The sequence below is a fragment of the Rattus norvegicus genome, chromosome 13 (genome assembly GCF_021556685.1).
Source record: "Rattus norvegicus strain SHRSP/BbbUtx chromosome 13, alternate assembly SHRSP_T2T, whole genome shotgun sequence".
NCBI lineage: Eukaryota > Metazoa > Chordata > Mammalia > Rodentia > Muridae > Rattus > Rattus norvegicus.
The window spans coordinates 70,280,990-70,300,142 of NC_141546.1; the positions used below are offsets into that span (position 1 = coordinate 70,280,990).

Sequence of the window (19,153 nt, forward strand, 5' to 3'; positions counted from 1 at the left end):
GGCATCTAGGGCTACTCACATTAGGCTGTTCCTCATCACCCTTGAGTATCTAGTTCCTTTTGTCTTCCTAGTACAGAACTCACTCCGCTTCTCTTTCCCATCTCCCTACCACATGCCTGCTCATCGGGAGTAGTACTGGGCAGGCCTCTCTAGTTTAGAAGATTTAATACGTTGTCAGCGAACCCTCTCTTCCTACCAAGTTTTATCCCCCATTTACTTATGAAGTATAGTGATCCATTGTTCCAAGGAAGATGCGGAAATGTGTTATAACCTCACTCTTTATTAGTCAGAATACCACTCAAAGAAGAACTTCCTTCTCCACTTATATATAAGAAAAACAAAACAAAACAAAACAAACCAGTCTCCAAGCTCTTGCTGCTTAGCGAATGGTGATATAGAAAGAACAGGGCTTCAGGCATCAGGAAGTAGAGGCAGGCTCAGCAGAGAGTTGAGAGAGTGGTAGGTTAGAGTGAGGCCCGACCAGACACCACCCATCTGGTCCTACATTGCTACAGGGCGGTTCTTCCAAATGCTCAGTGGAGAGGGAAATTCTGGGATTATTTGCCTTGTAAATAAAGGAGGGCATCAAGTAAGATCCCACAAGACAGTGGCAGCTGTCATACTGAGCTGTCAGGACTGAGGTTAAATGTTCTTTGGGGTTTTTTTCCCCACATAAGCGAAGGCGACTGCTGGTAATATGGGAAGGCGCGGGAGAAATAATATTTCATTTAGCAAAAATTAGGGGCCTCGTTTCCTGCCCATTAACATCAACTCATGTAATGATTTTGCCTCAAATGGTGAAGAGTTAAAATCAGGCAGTTTGAGAGTAAGCTTCAGATAGGGACCTCAAACTGGATCTTGAGCATGCCCACTCCAGGGAGCAAAGCCAGTCACTAGGAAATTGGGGTATCGACTTGCCTTGAAGGGCTCCCTCTTTTTCCTGAATCACAGATCATGGCCTTCTTAGAAAAGTGCTCTGTGACACTCTTATTGATCAGGCTTCAGAAGGGAGCAGAGCTGAGAGAGGGGGTTGGGCGGCCTCCCACTGTACCTCCCTGAGACCATGGCCTCAGAATGTGCTCTGTTCACCCGGGAAGGACCTCCCTCATCTGACTGGGATTCTCAAAGCTTTCTAACTGGTTGATTCCTAGGTTCTCCTGGTCAGTTGCTCTCAGTGTATTTTCTCCTTCTATACCTGCTCCATGTTGTCAGGTCAATTGTCATATGAGGTATAAGGGGAAGCTCCTTGTCTCCGGACAGAAGACACTTAGAAAAATGTCATTCTGTTTCCTCCCAGCTCTTCCAAACACTTTTCCTCCGTGGAGAGAATCCTAAGTGACAAGTACAGAGATAAATGGTTCGTCTGGAAGACAAAGAAACAGCAGAACAGTATTTTCTTAGGGTATTAATTAATAACCTGCTAATTGTAGGATTTAAATCACATAAATGGCGGATACTGAAGTGCCATTTTGAAAGAGGCTCTGAGAAAAAGCATGAAAACCCAAGTTCCATCCCTAGAGTCTCTCTCACACACACACACACGCACGCACACGCACGCACACGCACGCACGCACACGCACACAAAGCTGGGTATAGCGGCACGTGCCTTTCGTTCCGGCACCTGTGTGTGCTCACAGACACCACTCACACCCACTGACAAAGAAGCTTTGCACCAGGTATCTCATGTCCCCACAGAGTCACCCCTGTGATTTCCTTAAGTGATCCTGATAAAGCCCTGAGGTTTACAAAGCGCTTTTAGACTTATTTCTTTTCCTCTGGTCACCATGAGCCAAAGCACAATGGGTGCTTCCCACTTGTTTTCTAAATGAAATGAAAATGTAGAGCGATGTTAGGTGCTCTGTTCAAGGCCACCCCAGCTCCCTGCAGCCCGGGTCGCTCACTGCTGTTTCTGAGCACAGACCAGCTGTGCTCTGTTGTGGAAAACAGTGTGTTCCCCTTAACACTATTTTGTGGGTAGGTTTTACTTGCCTTAGTTTTGCACCCAGACACCCTTTGAAATGTGATTTTGAGCTGGGGAAAGGTGACTTTCACGTACCCAAGAGAGGCTTAGCTGGTTGTTCCCTAGCATGTGCGGATGACTAAGAGAGCAGGGTATCTCAAGTGTTCCTTCGGTTCTCTCTCTCTCTCTCCCCCTCCCTCCCTCCCTCCTTCCCTCCCTCAGATCTCTCTCTCTCCCTATTAAAATAATCGCCCGTCTGAATGCACTGGAGATATATAGTAACCAATGGGAAAGAGAGACTGGTTAAAAAGTGACTTTTAAAACAATGATAGTAAGTGAGAAGAATGATTCTTTCTAGGTTGAGTCAGAAGCAGAGAGAGTTCCTCAATATAAAGTTCTGGGAAAAGCAGCCCCTTCTTTAACAGAAAAGACCAACTTCCTATATCAGACTTGGAACTGGGGCTGCTTCAGTAGTGTCTAGGGAGAAGAGCTCATGACCCAACCTCACTGAACACATACCTGGAAGTTTGGAAAGACAAATGGAACTGATGGGGAGTCGCCAGGACATTTGTGTAGCAATGTGACCAGGATTAGTTCCGGCCGAGAGACACTTCCTGGCTCCGTAGCTTCTAAAGTATCTAAGACAGTGGAAACGTTTGTGATCAGCTTCGAGAATGTCGGGATCAACCCTGATGCTTACTGATTAAAGCAAGATTTGGCAGGGTTATTTTTAGGTTTTCCTAAGACAGAATCCCAAATCACCACGGCATTAAATAAACGGAGTTTCTAGCCAGCGAGGGTGAGAACATTGCCAGGGCCCAGGTTCACCTTGAGCTCAAGAATTATCACCTCCTCAGGCTCGGAGGTGCTGACACCACGGGCGAATTTTCCAAATTGAGAATTTGGGTCTCTTACTTTATTTTTGAGGTCTTTAAAAGAAGAAATGATAACCCGTTGGATGCCTGCTGTCATGTGACAGCTGTTAGGAAAACAGAAAAGCCGAGAGGGTGACTCATTGTCCTTTGAACAGGCCACTCTCAGTCTCTCCCACCCCACCCCCACCTCTGTTTCTGCTATACTCTACTTGGGGCCTGCTTATCCTCCCCCACTGTTCTACAGGAACGTGGCCACAGGCCTTCACCATCCAGAGTCAGTCTTCTCTCAGGCCTGCTCCACTCCTCCTGATCCCCTGGACCCCTAATCTTCTGCCCAACCAACACTTTTACAACCCAGCTTCCTGTGTCTGCTTCCTACCATTATCTTTCAGTATCGCTGAGCTCCATCCATCACACGGTGCATGGCTCTCTCTCTCTCTCTCTCTCTCTCTCTCTCTCTCTCTCTCTCTCTCCTGATAGCATGCCTCACAGCAAATAGGTAGCCCACCCCCACTGTCTAAAATCTGCTCTCTGGCTTGTGACTCATCGTCCCTTGGTGTAGGAGACAGGACTGTGTGTTTCTAAGAGCGGCCGACTTGTCATTTCTTCCCTCAGGTTTGTGCAGACTGGCTTCTCGTGTTCTCGCCTGTCAGAGCCAAGGTCATGTAAAAGCACTCTATTTGAATGTCTGCTCCCTCTTATCTGGGGCTATTGTCCTAGCCAATGGCAAGGACATAATTTAGAATTATGAGGACTCAGGAAGGCAGACTGGCTTAATGGAATGCCAAACCTAGCTTTGAGAAGGCCGGGGAGATAAGAGGAGGAAAAGGACTTCAGCTTGGGGAGCCCTCCCTGCCCCCAGCTGTGGGAGAAATGAGAGACTCGCTGTGTTGTCACTTTATGGGTTCCCCTGATTCAAAAAGGGGGTAGAACAAATGAATTCTAGTTCCCGGTATGAAATGAGGCTCGTTCCTTAGTTGACAGAGTATGAGGAAGGGGAATAGGGACAGAGACAGCAAAAAAAAACGTTATCTAGAGGAGTCAGAGAGGCGCCGCCTCTGGGAAGGAGATCTGGGCAGACATGAAAGTTCTCTTGGGGGTGGGGGGGAGGGGGGAGGATTTGCCAGAGCAAAGGATTCAATTGCATGGGAGAAAATGTTAGGGGAATTTTTGCCTGCCTCTACAGAAAACTTCGCTGAGTTAAGGGGTAAGTAACAGATCTGAATTCTGATGATCTAAGGAGTGTGTGGGGCGGGGCGGGGCGGCCGCATAGCAATTAGTAGCACAGGCTTGGAGTAGAAGGAGCAGGGTTCTGATCCCAGCTCCTGCATTTCCTCAACAGCAGACTAAGAAAACAAAACAAAACGAACAACAACAAAAGAAAACTCTCACAGGGAACTGTACAGAGTATTGAGGGAGATACAGCAGGCGGTTAGTAGACTCATTGGCTCTTAGTAAATAACAGTGCCATCCATATAGACAGATGGGATATTTCTTGATCTCCCTTTAGACAGCTTTGGCTTTAGAGTGCCCTGGGGATGCCAAGGAGGGACACACAAGCGGGCAGACATTCTTCACAGAAGGAATGGCCAACGCGTTTCTAGGAACAATAACATCTGATGTTAAATTTGAAATTATTTCCTGCTCTAGGCAACAGTAGCTCTGTCTGTTCTCATTAGCCACAACATCTTTGGGAAAGTCTGCTGCTCACGACTGCTTCGTGTTAGTGCTGCTTTAGGACAGAGAGGAGACAGGCAACGTCTGGGCTTTGCCCGTGCCTCAAGTGGGAGGAAAGAGATGGAGCAGGAAGCAGGATTTGAACTCTGGGAGTGATGGATGCACCAGAGACAGCAATAGAGACCAGCAAGGGCAAGAGGCTTCCTGAAGAGAACTGGAACTTATCACATTCACACTGTCACAGGCAGAAGAAGAAAAAAAAAAATCCTGAAACACTGTTAGTTACTGAGCTAATCAACCCAGGGCTGGAAATTGACACAAGGACTGTCTCAGGCTCTCTGCCCGGGAGCAGTTTATCACTTCTGATTACATTAGGTGACTCACCTGGAGCGTGTGTAGCACATTCTAAAGTCTGCACCCGGCATGTTTGTAAAGCCAGCGACACTGTCCTTTTGCTTCTGTGTACTGCTCTTCCATGACAGGAAGACCCTCAGGTCCCCACCCTCAGACACAGGTGCAACACAGATTAACAACCACACAAAAACGCTTTTGCTCCAGATGGGATAGATTCTAAGGTGTTTCAAATATTCCTGTGCTCAGGGCTGCCCAAACACTTACAGAGAAGTAACTCTAAACTGAGGCCCAGCCACTGCGATCACTGCAGTTACTGCCTCAGTCTTGGCTCCCTTTTAGGACAGTGCCCTTACACACTCAGGCATCCCAGGCCTGGGGCCTGGAGTCCCATCCAAACTCGTGTTCTTCTCAGGCCCGGCTCCTGTCAGGTGGTGCCACTGTGCCTGTGACCCCTCCTACTGTAACCTTGGGCTTTTCACCATACCCCAGTTCCATACTGTTAGGGTTCCTGGTTCGATCCCTGTGTTAGTTTTGTTTTGTTCCCCCACCTCCCCACCCCCCATCCCCACCCCCACCCCCACCCCCACCCCCACCCCCACCCCCACCCCACCCCCGAACTGAGGACCGAACCCAGGACCTTGTACTTGCTAGGCAAGAGCTCTATTACTGAGCTAAGTCCCCAAACCCCGCTGTTAGGTTTTACATCTCGGCCTGTGCCTGGACAGAACACACCGAGACACCATGGTTCCACGTGAAGAGGTTTAATGAGAGAAGAGTAGAAGAGCGGAAAGGCGGCCGGCCACGAGCACATGGGAGCGGGGGTGATGGGGAAGGGGACAAGAGCAGCAAAGAACAAAGAGCAAGAGAGGGTAAAAGGAGGAGGAGGAGCGGCAAGCAACCCCTTATATAGTCAGGCACAGCTGGCTGTTGCTAGGCGACTGTGGGGCGGAGCATACCTGGCTGCTGCTAGGTAGCTGCGGGGGTGGAGCTTAGACAGAATACCAACACATACCATACCCAGGAGATTCCCTCTACGTTCTGCCAATGGCAAGGACAGAACAATTACTCATTACCTTTTCCTGCCTCTTACAGAAGCCCCACAAGTGCAGAAGCCTGTCTGAAATTTCTAGAATTTCTTCAGGCCACCTCCCGCTTGTTCATTTGCAAACGCCTGTTCACCTCAGCCTCCCTGTCTTCTTTCTACTCTTCTCCCTCCCTAATTTTGATTCTATACCTCAACTTCCGTCTATGTTGGAAGGGACTTAAGCATCCGTTTGGACAGGGCCCCCAGCTTTTCTCTGCCTCAACCTTCTAGGGCTAGACAAAAACCTGTGAGACTCTAGGCACCAGGAGGCGTGGAAACTATTAAATGTATGTTGAGAAAACCAGAAGACAAATATAAACGCCAGCCACTTACCGCTTAAATACTTTTGTGAGTGGCTAAACGTTCTTCCTCGCCCTCACATTTTGGAGGCCTGATTGCCGGTGCTCAGAGTCCATGGTGGCTGTCTAGCAGCCATGTTCTCTTCCCTGTTCTTCCCAGCCTCCTGCTCTACTCACTCACAGCGGCCTGGGAGGACACAACCGTCATTGCCGCCTGGCCCAGCCTACCTCATAAGAGCCGGCGGAGCTGGTGGGCTCAGTCCAGGTCTTACTTTTTGTTCCCTTCCCTCAGGAAGCCTACGTCTTTTTCCCCCTCCCACCTCCTGAGGACCCGTGTGTGTCTGGTTTATCTCTGCGGCTGGATGTGATTGAACTGACTGCTACTCACTGCTTCTCTGATAAAGACTAAAGCCTGTGGCTCTGTGTTCTGTGTAGTGACAGGCGCTACACTGGAGCTATGTGCTGGGATCTCAACTGTCGCTCCTTCCTCCGGGCCGGCTCAGCCCTTCAATGTGGGTAGAGATGGTGAAAGCGATTTAAGCAACAGGCTGAGACAATTGTTTTGAACCCAAACAAATTACACGGGTCACGAGAACATCCATCATTTCCCACCACCAGGACCGAAAGCAGCGGAGATGGTCATGCATAATTTATCACTTAATCGATGGGAACCAAAGGCCACCAGGAGAATAACGGGTCTCTGAGGAAGACCTCTTTCTAGCCTGCCTCCAGCCTTTCTCTCTTTTCCCTTTCTTTCTTTCTTTCTTTCTTTCTTTCTTTCTTTCTTTCTTTCTTCCTTCCTTCCTTCCTCCCTTCCTTTCTTCTTTCTTTCTTTCTTTCTTTCTTTCTTTCTTTCTTTCTTTCTTTCTTTCTTTCTTTCTTTCTCTTTCTCTTTCTCTTTGTCCAAGCTCATTCTAACACAGGCTTGCTTTTTCTCAGCTTTACTCGAAGCTGTTCCTCATGATGTCATTCTTCTCGGCATAGCCTTCCCTGCTTGCCTTCCCAGACCTTCTTTGCAATCAAGGGCAACTACCTGCCGGCAGGGCTCTGGCTTTAATTATTAGTTGCTCCCGCTGAACCCAGCTTTTTTTTTTTTTTTTTTTTTTTTTAAACGACTGTCTCATAGGCATGTTGAGGAGGAAGCCTGTTTGCCAGGGAGCCCAGAAATGGCCTCTGCTAACTTGAGTGCAGCCCCTTCTGAGTTCCCCATGCATCCCATCATCCTACTTTTCAGTTCCGGGCCACCTTTGCTTGTTTTCTTCTTGGGTCTCGCGTCCTTCGTGATTTTCCTCTAATGCTCATTTTATTCTTTATAATTAACTATCCATCTCTTTGTGTCGATCCCTTCAGAGTGCCCTGCCTGTTTATCCCTGTCCTGCCTCATAGCAGACACAGGTGCAGTGGAAGACAAAAGGAGCCAGCCAGCCTGCTATTTTGGATCGGATTTATAGGTCCCACCCCAAAAAGAGCCATTTTCAGTGTATCCCGATGGAGATGCTCTCTGATGAACCCTGAGGGTGGGCCAGAGAGAGGCAGCAGAACATGTGGGATGAAGAAATCAACAGCTTTGAACAACAGAAACTGCCTCACAGTCCTGGCAGTTAGAACTCCAAAAGCACAGTGTAGGTGGAGCTGGTATCCCTCAGAACCAGCAGAAGGAAATCCTCCATTGCCTCTTCCAGCCACTGCTGGTTTGCAAGCGTTCATTGGCACTCCCTAGCTTGCTGCCCCAATGGTGGATGGATGCGCCCCTGCTTTTTCCCCTTTATATGTCACTCTTCACGTGGCTGATGAGGAGCCTGGCCGTACTTGGATTAGAGTCCACTCTAATCCAGAATGACTTCGCTTTAACATCTACAGTGACCCTACTTCCCGGTAAGGCCATGTTCTGAAGTACTAGGATTTCAGCTTACCTTTTTTTTTTTTTTTTTTTTTTTTTAAGAGATGCAGTTCAACTCATGACAAGGAATATGCCCATTCTGAGGACAGCCAACAGCTAAATTTTGCTGGAAAGAGGGGGGATAGGTAGGGATGAGTAGAAGATGTAAAAGAACTTAGCAGAAAAAACTAACTGGAAAATAAAACTATAGACTAATTCACTTAGTCTACATAGCAAAGGTCTTTGTGTCTCTCATTCTGGTCTAGTACTTTAAAGGCCTCTGCCATCCATCAAAAGTTAAGTGTATTCATTACTATTCTCATGGCTTTGGCCAAAATAACTGTCAGGGTGGGAGGATTCCTTTGGCTCACAGTTTCAGAAGATCACAGTCCACCAAGACAGAGGTCTGTGGCAGCGAGAGCATGAAGCAATGGCTTCTTCCCATGGCCACTAAGCAAGAAGTAGAGAATATAAGCTAGAACTAGAATCATGTAAAACCCCCAAAGGCTCACTCTCACCAACCTGCTTCCAAATGCCCAGGCCCCACATCATAAAGGTTTTGCAACTTCCTGAAACAGGGTTTCGAGCTTGGAGGGACCAAGTGTTCAAACCCATGAAGCCTCTGGGGGACATTTTACATTCGAACCACAGCTGTAGGATAGAAAGCTACCACACGGGTGAGCCTGCCCTGTTTTCCTCATTTGCTCGTCTGATAGTCATTGAGTCATGAACAAGGAGGAATCCCACACAGTAGGGACTCAGTGATGGATATTACAGGCATGAGGGCTGCCACCCAGAGAAACAGCTCAAGGGAAGGTATTCCTAGTCCTCCGTCTTGACCTTCCTTATCTCCGAAGAAGAGTGTTTAGAAGGAATTCCAACCCAGAAAAAACTACGGACAAACAAGTGGTAAAGCTGCAAAGGCAAAACAGGAAGTCATCTTACAAATGGAAAATGGATGGACACATGCCCAGGACGGTGGCAAGCCTGAGAGAAGTCTCCTGTGTCAAGGCCATGCCCTCTGTGGTATCAGGTAACTAAACCCTCCGTCTGCTAAGGCACACTTGTTATTCTTGTAACGAAAACAGAAAACCCTGAAGTGACCCTTCTGGACGGAACAGTACGACACTGTCCAGTCCTCAGCCAGGAGCTCAAGTTCAAGGGACACTGGGAAATTCACAGCTATGTCTCCCATGAATCACAGAGACCGGAACCAAGTCTGGACAAGTGAAGTGACTTGGAAGCCTGCCTTCCCCTCTAATCTGGGCCAGCACACTTGCTGGGAAATTGTAGAATGCCTCATGCTTCCTTGGAAAAGAGGAGCTGCTGATGTGTGACTCAGGGGAGGTGTAGTCACCAAAGTTCACGTTTTCCGTAGACTACAGACGGCCTTGGAACTAGGCTGCATTTGCAGAAATTATGTGCTACTCCCTATAACACACCTGCATGGGATTACTTTTCAAAGTAAAGCAGCTCAGGGCTTGCTTGTCATTCAGCAAGTGACTGTCCCGTGAGGGGCTTTCCCTTGTGAAATACAATATGCTTTTGCAGACAGTAGGAAAGGAGACTAGGATGCTCCTAGCTGTGTTTTCTTCTCATTCCACCAATGTAGTAGGACTGCACTTTGTTCCAGTTTTAAACCCAGAATGAGCTCATGAGGTACATGCAGAAACGACCTGCGCCACCCTGACCAGGTGACTGCACCAGTGCACGGTTTTTTCATTTCTCTCTGTGGCTGCTTTAGAGATCATGGAAACAGATGTCGTGTGTGTGTGTGTTTGTGTGTGTGTAGTGGGGGGAATCAAAGATTGATGAATTGAAGTCACTGAAGTTTGTAGGGATTTTGTTAATGCTACAAACAATCTATTTGGCCCTGATTGGTATCGGCTGTGAATTCTTCATATAACTCACTTATTCACAACCTATATGTTCATAGACAGAGTTCTCAGGCAGATGGGAGGTATAACCCATAGGGGATTTGTTCATGTGTGCACCTGCCAAGGTAGATCTATCAGGAGGCCAGAATAAGGCTCCAGATAAATTATAAAGGTTTTAGTAGGGAGCTTCTGGAAAACATTCCCATTAATGTTTAATTGTATTAGATCAGCGGTTCTCAATCTGTGAGTCATGATTCCCCCATATCAGATGTTTACATTATGATTTTTAACAGTAGCAAAATTACAGTTCCGAAGTAGCAATAAAATGGTTTTATGGCTGGGAGTCACTACAACACGAAGAACTGTATTAAAGGGTCGTGGCATTAGAAGGTTGAGAACCAGTGTACTAGATACTTTAGTTAACTGTGAAATCGTTCAGTATGCTAACCGATATTTCTACCCACAATTCCATAGCAACTTCCATAATCTCCCCCAGGAAAGGTAGCGAGCAAATGGAAGAACAGACAATTCTTTCACTCTTGGGACATCTGAGGTTTCCTTTTCCACGGCCTTATCCCTGTCTCCTGCTCGCTTTGTTCTCCCGGCTTCCTAACCAACTCCATATGTCTCAAACCACTGTCCTGCAAGGGCGTTACAGAGCTGCAATCACATGATCTTATCCACCTGCAAGGTCCCTTCCTTTGCTTTTTTTTTTATATTCAAATCCAGGCTCTCAGACCCCATTCTCAGGAGGCTCTGGAAGTTTTTCTCCAGTTCCATCCCTCACCCACTTGCTTTTTCTCTGGATTCCTCTGGCAATAACAATTCTGAACACACCACTTAGGGCTGGATTGCATAGCAGCTCACCCCTCTTTCGTGTGTCAGTCTTGTTCTCTGTGTTGGTATGCTTTCCTATCTCTGGGATAAACACCAGGACCACAGGTGACTTGGGGAGACAGGGTTTATTTCAGCTTACAATTTACAGCCAACTCAGGGAAGGAACTGAAGCGTCATGCTTACTGGTTTGGTCTCCCTGGCTCGCTTCACCTTCTTTCTATGAGTAGCACCACCCACGGTGGGCTTGGCCCTCCCACATCAACTGTTAATCAAGAATGTGTCCCATAGACTTTGCAACAGGTCAATGTGATTAGGGCAACTTCTCAGTTGAGGATCTCTCATCCTAGTTGACTCTAGTTTATATCAAGTTAAAAAACAAAACAAGACAAAACTAGCCAGCACACCCTCCAATCACTATGAATAACTTTTCTGCCACCCCCTGTATCCTCCTCTGTCTTATTTCTGTATAAAGCATACATCTGGCACAGAAACACAAAATGAGACAGGCCTTACAATTTAATAACAAAAATGCACACCTGCTTATTATCTAAGGGAGAGTTCAAATTTAAGATTAGTAATATGTGCTTTGGTAAAAGTATGACCCATACTTTTACCGAAGATATATTATAAAAGTTAGATCACTGTTTGAAAGAACATCCCAAATCTGCATGTTTAGGATGAAGTATCACAGCCTCACCTCTTTGTTTTTTAAATATTTTATATGAAAGTGTGGTTTCTTGAATCATTTTCAAAACATACTAGTTTAAAAATTTGGGGGTCTTACAATAAAACTTTTAAACCATGGCAGAAGGATCATGATACCTGCACCTTGGTTCATCAAAGGCTTCTGTTAACACAAAGCAAATATGGCAGGAATTGGACGGCTACTGAATTTCAGAGGCAGAGCCTTGACTGATGATTCATTATTCAGCTACTTTTTTGTTTGCATTTAAATTTATTATAATATACAACCGATAAGAAAATTATAATTTAAAAAGAAATCAGGAGGAAAACATCTATATTAGAGTCGATTAAAACAGCGGGAGCTTGTGTATGTGAGAATGCATGATGTGTGTGTGTGTGTGTGTGTGTGTGTGTGTGTGTGTGTGTGTGTGTGACAGTACGAGCATTCTGTAGTTTACAGGTTCTCCTTTCAGAGCCATAGTTAATGCACTCAAATAACTTACTGTTTTCTTGATTCATTTGACGGCTACTGAAGAGAGGGTTTAATTTTTATTAGTGGCCTACAGATATTCATGGTTATTTAATATCTGAAGAGATTTTATTTATTTACTTGTTTGTTTGTTTGCTTACCGGTTTTTGAAGACATGGTTTCTCTGTGTTGCTCTGGCTGTCCTGAAACTTGCTCTGTAAACTAGGCTGGTCTGAAACTCAGAGCTCTTACCTGCCTCTGCCTCCCTAGTACTAGGATTAAAGACAGGCAGTACCCCATCCAACTTGCAAATTTAAAAAATCTTACAGTCAGGCAGACTTCAAACAAAGAAACCAAGTGGGTGATTTAACTTTCGGTTTAAAGACAGTTTTGTAAAAGATTACTTCGTTCAAACCTATTTCACTGTTATTTCCTGTTTTAAGAATAATATACATGAACTATTATGCCTGATTGTGTTTGCCTGACCAGATTTCCTTGACAGTAAAAACTATTCTGGGCCTTTGATGGCTGACATCCTATCAATTCTTTCAAGAAGAAACCCCACAAAAGTAATTGAAGCCATGGATACCTCCAAGATGAGGCTCAGCGGTGGCCATCGATGTTAATAAAGAAAGGGTGACTCCTCTTCATGTGTATGTACAGGGGTGCCTTGCCTGCTTGTCTGTCTGTGCATCCTGGGCACACCCGGTGCCTTTGGAGGCCAGAATAGGGCAGTAGATCCCCAGAGACTGGAGTTAAGAACAGTTGTGAGCTGCCATGTGAGTGCTTGGAACTGAACCTGAGTTTTGAAAGAGCATGCAGTGTTCTTAACCACTGAGCCGTCTCTCCAGCCCAAGAAAGGATATCTTAACAAGGGCAAAATTAAAAAAAAAATTTTTAACCGCACAAAAATTTCAAATTTTAGTATATCCTAATGTCTTTCTTATATAACTTCTAATAAGCATGCTAAATATTTTAATTCTGTGTACTTTAGAATATTGGCTTTAAGTTTAACATCCTCTAAAATGGGAGACGAAAGTGACGCACAAGTACTTGGGAATGCTAGAACTGCTAACTCACTCAGGGGCAGCGCCAGGCAGATCCCTGAGTTTAAAGCCATCCTTAAACTGCATAGCAACTTCCAGGGCTATATAGACCCTGTCTCAAAAATCAACCAATCAATCAAACAAACCAATACAGCAATAGCAACAACAGAAAGAATGTCTAAAGCAAAAACAACCAAATGGTGGATCTCAGACCACACTTTATGACCGATCTTGCCTTGTTACTGTACTCAGGCTAAGAAATGGATTTCTGAGAACATTTTTTTAAGCTAACCAGAACCTGTGTTCTTCATACGCAGTTCTTATGTGTTTGTGCATAAAAAGTAACAAAATTGGGATAGAGCTGCTGAATTACATACATAATTGGTCTATTCATTGTGCAGTATAAAGGTCAGTCTTAGCAAGATAATCCAATCGGCACTTACCAGTGGCAGAACACAAATATAGCTCTATGTTGCCATCTCCTGGTTATTATGTGTACTACACTTGCACTTGTCTGTTCCCATCAAGATAATGCATATATAAAATATTTTGTTACTAATTTTACTTTACTTTTTTTTTTGAAAAATGACCTAATTAGGTAGCCCAAGGTGACCAAGAACTTTTTTTTTAATGTATAAAATTATTTATTGTCAATAAATTTTTATTTAAGTGGTTGGTTTGATTTCTTTGCTGTCCATCCAGGCACTCTGAAAATAGCCCTTTCCTCAAGGGCATCCAGTTGTGCTTTTTATTTTTAGCCCTGCATAATAAGAACATGGGAGTAATGGGATGAGTAGTCAGTATTCTAGAACCATCTACATATAAAGTAACAACTGGATAAAGATTTGCTCAAAAAATGTTCCCAACAGGTTAAGTGCTACTCAAGTAGCATATGGAAAACCTAATGGGAATTTTTTTTTATGGTCATGTCCACAGCAAATGAGAAACTGCATTCTAAAAGCCTTGGTAATGACCATTGTGACCAAGAACTTAAAATCCTCATGCCTCAGCCTCCAAAGTTATAAGATTATAAACATGTGCCACTACGTCCAGTAGGATCTGGAATCACCAGCAACCTGGAGAAGCAACAAATTCAGAGGACTGTTTTTCTATAAAGATACTATATTTTATGACGATATATATTTATTTCCTTATATCTTTGTTCTTTAAACCAATAACTTAAAGTTTGAAAAGATTATGAAAATGGATAAGAAGATTTTCAGTGTTTTAGTTTCGAGTTCAATGATTTCCTGGAAAGAGCTTTACTTTGATTTTTTTTTTCTTTTCTTTTCTTTTTGTCGGAGCTGGGGACCGAACCCAGGGCTGCTTTTTTTTTAAATTATTATTTTACCCTTTTAGTTTTTTGAGACAGGATTTCTCAGACTCAGAGATCTGCCTGCCTCTGCCTCTCAAGTGCAAGGATTAAACCTGTGTGCCTCCACTGCTTGGCTGCTTGTGTATCTTGAGAAAGAGTTTCTATACATAGTCCAGGCTGGTTTCAAAATCCCCATCCTCCTGCCTCAGTTTCCCATACACAGGCAAAGAACTTCCCTCTCAAGGTACCTAACTGAAAACAGTTTGATGTTCTCTCCTTCCAATAAAACCAGCTCCTGGCCCCTTTAATGTATTCTGAGCGCAGTGTGTTGGTTGAAGTAAAAGGCTTAGACTTCTTAGAAAATCTTAGTGGCTCAACATGGTGACTCACCCAAACTCAAGGCCGAAGACGAACCCTTTGATATTTGAGGAACAGCTTCTGGGAGGTAATGCGCTCACCAGGGGAGGCCGTCCAGCTTCTTTAAAGCACACCACTTGATTTACACTCTAAATTTACCGTCTCATTCGAGGTTTTCTTTTTAGGTTTATTTCTTTTATGTGTATTTGCGTTTTCCCTATGTGTGTGTTTGTGTATCACGCACTTGCCTGGCGCCAATGGAGGCCAGAAGAGGGCGTCAGATCCTCTAAGGCTGGAGTTACTGCAGTTATGACTGTCACCTGGGTGACGGGAATCCAAATCTTTCAAAGCACAGTCAGTGTCTCTAAGCCACCTCTTCAGCCCCTATTCTTAATTTTTAATGGGAAATTGAACCATCCTTGAGATTTAGGAAAACATGATTTTTTTCTTCTTTTTATAATCACAAGTTTTAGTCATTTTACACATTCCACAGTCTCCAAGGTTAAGGCGACAGGATCCCTGTTGAGATTCACAAAGCAGTGTCCTGCTGACTATTTGAAGGTGTTTATGTGAATTTCAGGATTGTGGAAATTGAATAACACCCTTTTAGTGTCTCACTTGCTTATCCACCCAGGGTGCTGCCAATGTGCTTCAAGAGTGGGATTAAAGGCCACTGTTTCCTTTATTATTCCTAAGGAAATCTGCTAACTTACTTTATTGATGTCAGAATAAGCTATAGATCTGTAACAACGTTACTGTCTTAAATATTTGCAACAACAACAACAACAAAGTAGCCTTTAGTAGCTGAAGTTTCTTCTGTTGGGAGAAGTGGATGGCTTTACTATTTAGTTGTAAGAGAGAAAAACAAATAAATGTTTGAATTTTATTAAGTAAAGCAAGAGATACTCTGCTTTTTTTTTCTCCCGCTATTGTGACTCCCGCAACGAGTTTCAGCCTGGCATGCCCTTCTCTGTGGTACTCACAACATTTTATTGCCCTCATTCATTTACTATCTGTAAACACTTAAAAGAATGATGACCGTGTCTTGTATATATTTACCCATTTATTGATTTAATAAAAGACTTCGCTTGGCACCAGCTGTGAGGAATACAGCAACAACAATAAACTTCCTTTCCCGCAGAGAACTTAAGGAGGGTAGAGGTAAGAAAGAAATGGAACACAATTATACTTCAGTGACCAGAGCTGAAGGAGTGGGAAAGTGTGGAGAGAATTATGACTTTTTATAGGTTAGGCAAGGAAGTGTTGACTTATGGGATATTTGAGCAAAGACCTAAAGGGTCATGTTTTTACTTCTCTAAGTAAGCAGTGTTTACCTAGCAGGAAATCACGGCAGTTAGTGCAATCTAGAAGCACATCAGCAGGGCTCTAGAGGCAGATAAGAGGGTAGACAGTAAAAAGGCAAGAGCAAACCATTCGGGGGTAGAATGTTCCAGAAATGAGGATGAGCAAGTACCAGTGCTCTGTTTGTCTGTCTGGTTGGCTGGACATCCCTGTGGCTTGGCTGCAGTGAGAAAAGGAAAGAATCATTTTATTCATCTTACTAGTAGTGTGTGAAACATAGTAAAAATTAATGTATTTTTAAAAAAACTAATCCATCTATATTTTGTGTAATAATATAAAAATATTGTCGGGACTGATGAGATGGTTAAGATCACTGGCTACTCTTCCAGAGATCTTGAGTTCAGTTCTCAGCACTTACACGGTCTGATGCCCTCTTCTGGTATGCAGGCATACATGCAGACAGAATACTCATACAATAAAAAAAACCCATAAAATTTTAAAATTATTAAAAAATATTGTCAACATTTCACAAAACCTGAATTATTCTAAATATTTCTCCCCCCTCCTCCGCTCTTTTTGAGACAGGGTCTCTCCGTGTACTCCTGGCTGTCCTGAAACTCACAATGTAGACCAGGCTGGCCTTGAACTCACAAAGATCTGCCTACCTCTGCCTCCCTAGTGCTGGGACCAAATGGGACACCATTTCTGGTTTCAGCTTGCGATTTTTCCTTCAGACAAGGTTTCACGTAGTCCAGGCTGGTCTCAAACCCGACGCATAGCTAGAGATGACCTTGAATTTCTGATCCTTCTGCATCAGTATCCCAAGTGCTGATGTTGAAGGCAAGTGCCCCACCCCTGATTAATGCAGCACTGGGCTCAAGCCCAGGGCTTTGCACTTGACAGGCAAGCTCTCTGCCAACCAAGCCCAAGCCCCGAGAGTCCAGTCACTTCTATGACAATGAAAATATTTTGATTGCTGTCCTAACTTGGTGCCATTAAAATCGATCTGACTTTTGTTTGTTCATAGTTTTAGATCAGTTCAGGATGTTACATTGGAAATATTTTTACAACATTCCTACCTGCTTCTCTTTGGGCTTCTGTCAAAAATCATAAGAAGGAACTATGGTTTATAGGGAACGTGAAAACACTGGGAAGTGAGAATGGCCACGCAGAGCTCCTGGCACGGTTATCAGCTCTTCTCAGGATCATGTGAAGAGATGCCTGGTTTAAAGATTTCGTTTTGTTTTAATAATTTACCACTCTTAGGTATATCAGGTCAGCATTTAATTTTCTTGGAGAGATGTCTCGTTTGCAATGCACACACACATGCACACACACACACTATAACAGTAGTCACAGGCTGGACGAATGAGCTCATGAAGCTTCTGCCTGCTCCACTATAGTCCATTGTGGTCCACTGAAGCCCCCAGGAGCTAATGTTTTAACTGTTGTTTTTGGTTTTGCATTGTTTGTTTGAACTCATAGCGACTGTTAACTTTTATCTGGAAGATTGTATTTTCCATTTGCCTCCTTGTTTTTTTCCGATTCATACAAACATATACCTTTCCCAAGAAACAGTTGGACGGTGTACAGACCAAAAGCCCTGGGTTTCATTTTTGGCATTACCAAAAGAGAAGGAAAGAGGAAAACAAACTGAAATATAAATTGTAAAAGATTTGTTTTCTCAAAATCACTAGATCTGTATAACTTGGGGCATGAACTGAATCTGCAAGGGAATAAAACATTTTTTTTTTTTTTTGGTTCTTTTTTCGGAGCTGGGGACCGAACCCAGGGCCTTGCGCTTCCTAGGTAAGCGCTCTACCACTGAGCTAAATCCCCAGCCCCTAAAACATTTTTACTAGCTGTGCCACACCTGTATTCCCAATCCAGGAGATGGTGGCAGGTGGATTGTGAATTCAAGGTTAGCCTGGGCTCTATACACAGTGAGACCCTGTTTTATAAACTGGAGACTGATCGATAGCCCTGGGTTTGTTCGCCAGCCCTGGGAGCAAAAGTGTTGTCAAATGTCTGAACCTAACCAGAGAGCCCTAGCTGCAGGAAGGGGGAACTCAGAGCATGGGAGTCATGGCTCTCCAGGTAAGAGGGGGCTAAGAATCAACTCACAGGCTATGAGCTTTGTTTAGTGATTTGAGAGAGGAGCTACAGTAGCAGGGCTTTGCTCTACATTGGCTGCTGTCAGGTGACTAGGGCATTTCTGTGACTGGGCATCCCAAGCTAATCTCTAGGGAGAGGAGAGTCACATGAAAACAAGGCTGTCAATTTTGATGTTTTGTACTCATTTTGACCAAGAAGAGGGGATTAGTGTTTTGTAGTCGGCAGTGGCCTTGTTTTTGCCTGTGCTTTGACATACATAATGAAATGCTTAGCTTTGTCTCATGTTGGCATGGCTTCTGAGTAACTTGTCTGAAGCAGGGGTTTGTGTGTGTGTGTGTGTGTGTGTGTGTGTGTGTGTGTGTGTTCCTTCTTTCTTTAATTATTTACTTATTTTATGTATATGAACACACTGTCACTGTCATCAGGCACACCAGAAGAGGGCATTAAATCCCATTACAGATAGTTGTGAGCCACCATGTGTTGCTGGGAATTGAACTCAGGACCTCTGGAAGGGCAACCAGTGCTCTAACCACTGAGCCACCTCTCCAGCCCTGTGAGCTTCTTCTACAAAGCAGAATACATGCATAACTGTGTCAGGCCAGCTCCTCCTCATCCTCCTCTTCTTCTTCCTCCTCTTCTTCCTCCTCTTCCTCCCCCTCCCCCTCTCTCACTTTTTATATTCCCTGCTTTCCTTTATTTTTGTGCAGTACTGAGGATTGGACCTAGGGCCTGGCTCTATCCCCAGGCCTCCATTTCAATAGGATTTTTTATTTATATCTATACAGGTACATGTTTGTGTGGGTATACATGTGTGTGTATGTGTGCACATGTGTTTACAGTGTGAAGACTAGAGAACATTATCAAGTGTTGTTCCTTAGGAGGCCCCACTAACACTTTATGTTTTGAAACAGGCTTTCTTACAGAGCAGGCAAGGCTGGCTGGGCAGTGAGCCCAGGATCCACCTCTCTGCCTCTCTGGCACTGGCGTTTTAAGCACATGACACCATGCCCAGCTTTTTTATGT

General features: G+C 44.4%; 1 long non-coding RNA gene and 1 other non-coding gene across 2 annotated transcripts; both read right to left on the reverse strand.

The window, feature by feature from the left end:
* Positions 1-263: 263 nt before the first annotated feature.
* Positions 264-3,260, reverse strand: LOC102547468 (uncharacterized). The gene is made up of 3 exons (NR_132127.1): positions 3,215-3,260; positions 2,480-2,598; positions 264-1,363 (listed from the first exon to the last, which is right to left on the reverse strand). It is a non-coding gene; the product is annotated as an uncharacterized LOC102547468 (long non-coding RNA).
* A 10,635-nt stretch (positions 3,261-13,895) lies between these two features.
* On the reverse strand, positions 13,896-14,017 carry LOC148001701 (small nucleolar RNA SNORA32). Its single transcript, XR_015636414.1, has one exon. It is a non-coding gene; the product is annotated as a small nucleolar RNA SNORA32 (small nucleolar RNA).
* Positions 14,018-19,153: the final 5,136 nt, after the last annotated feature.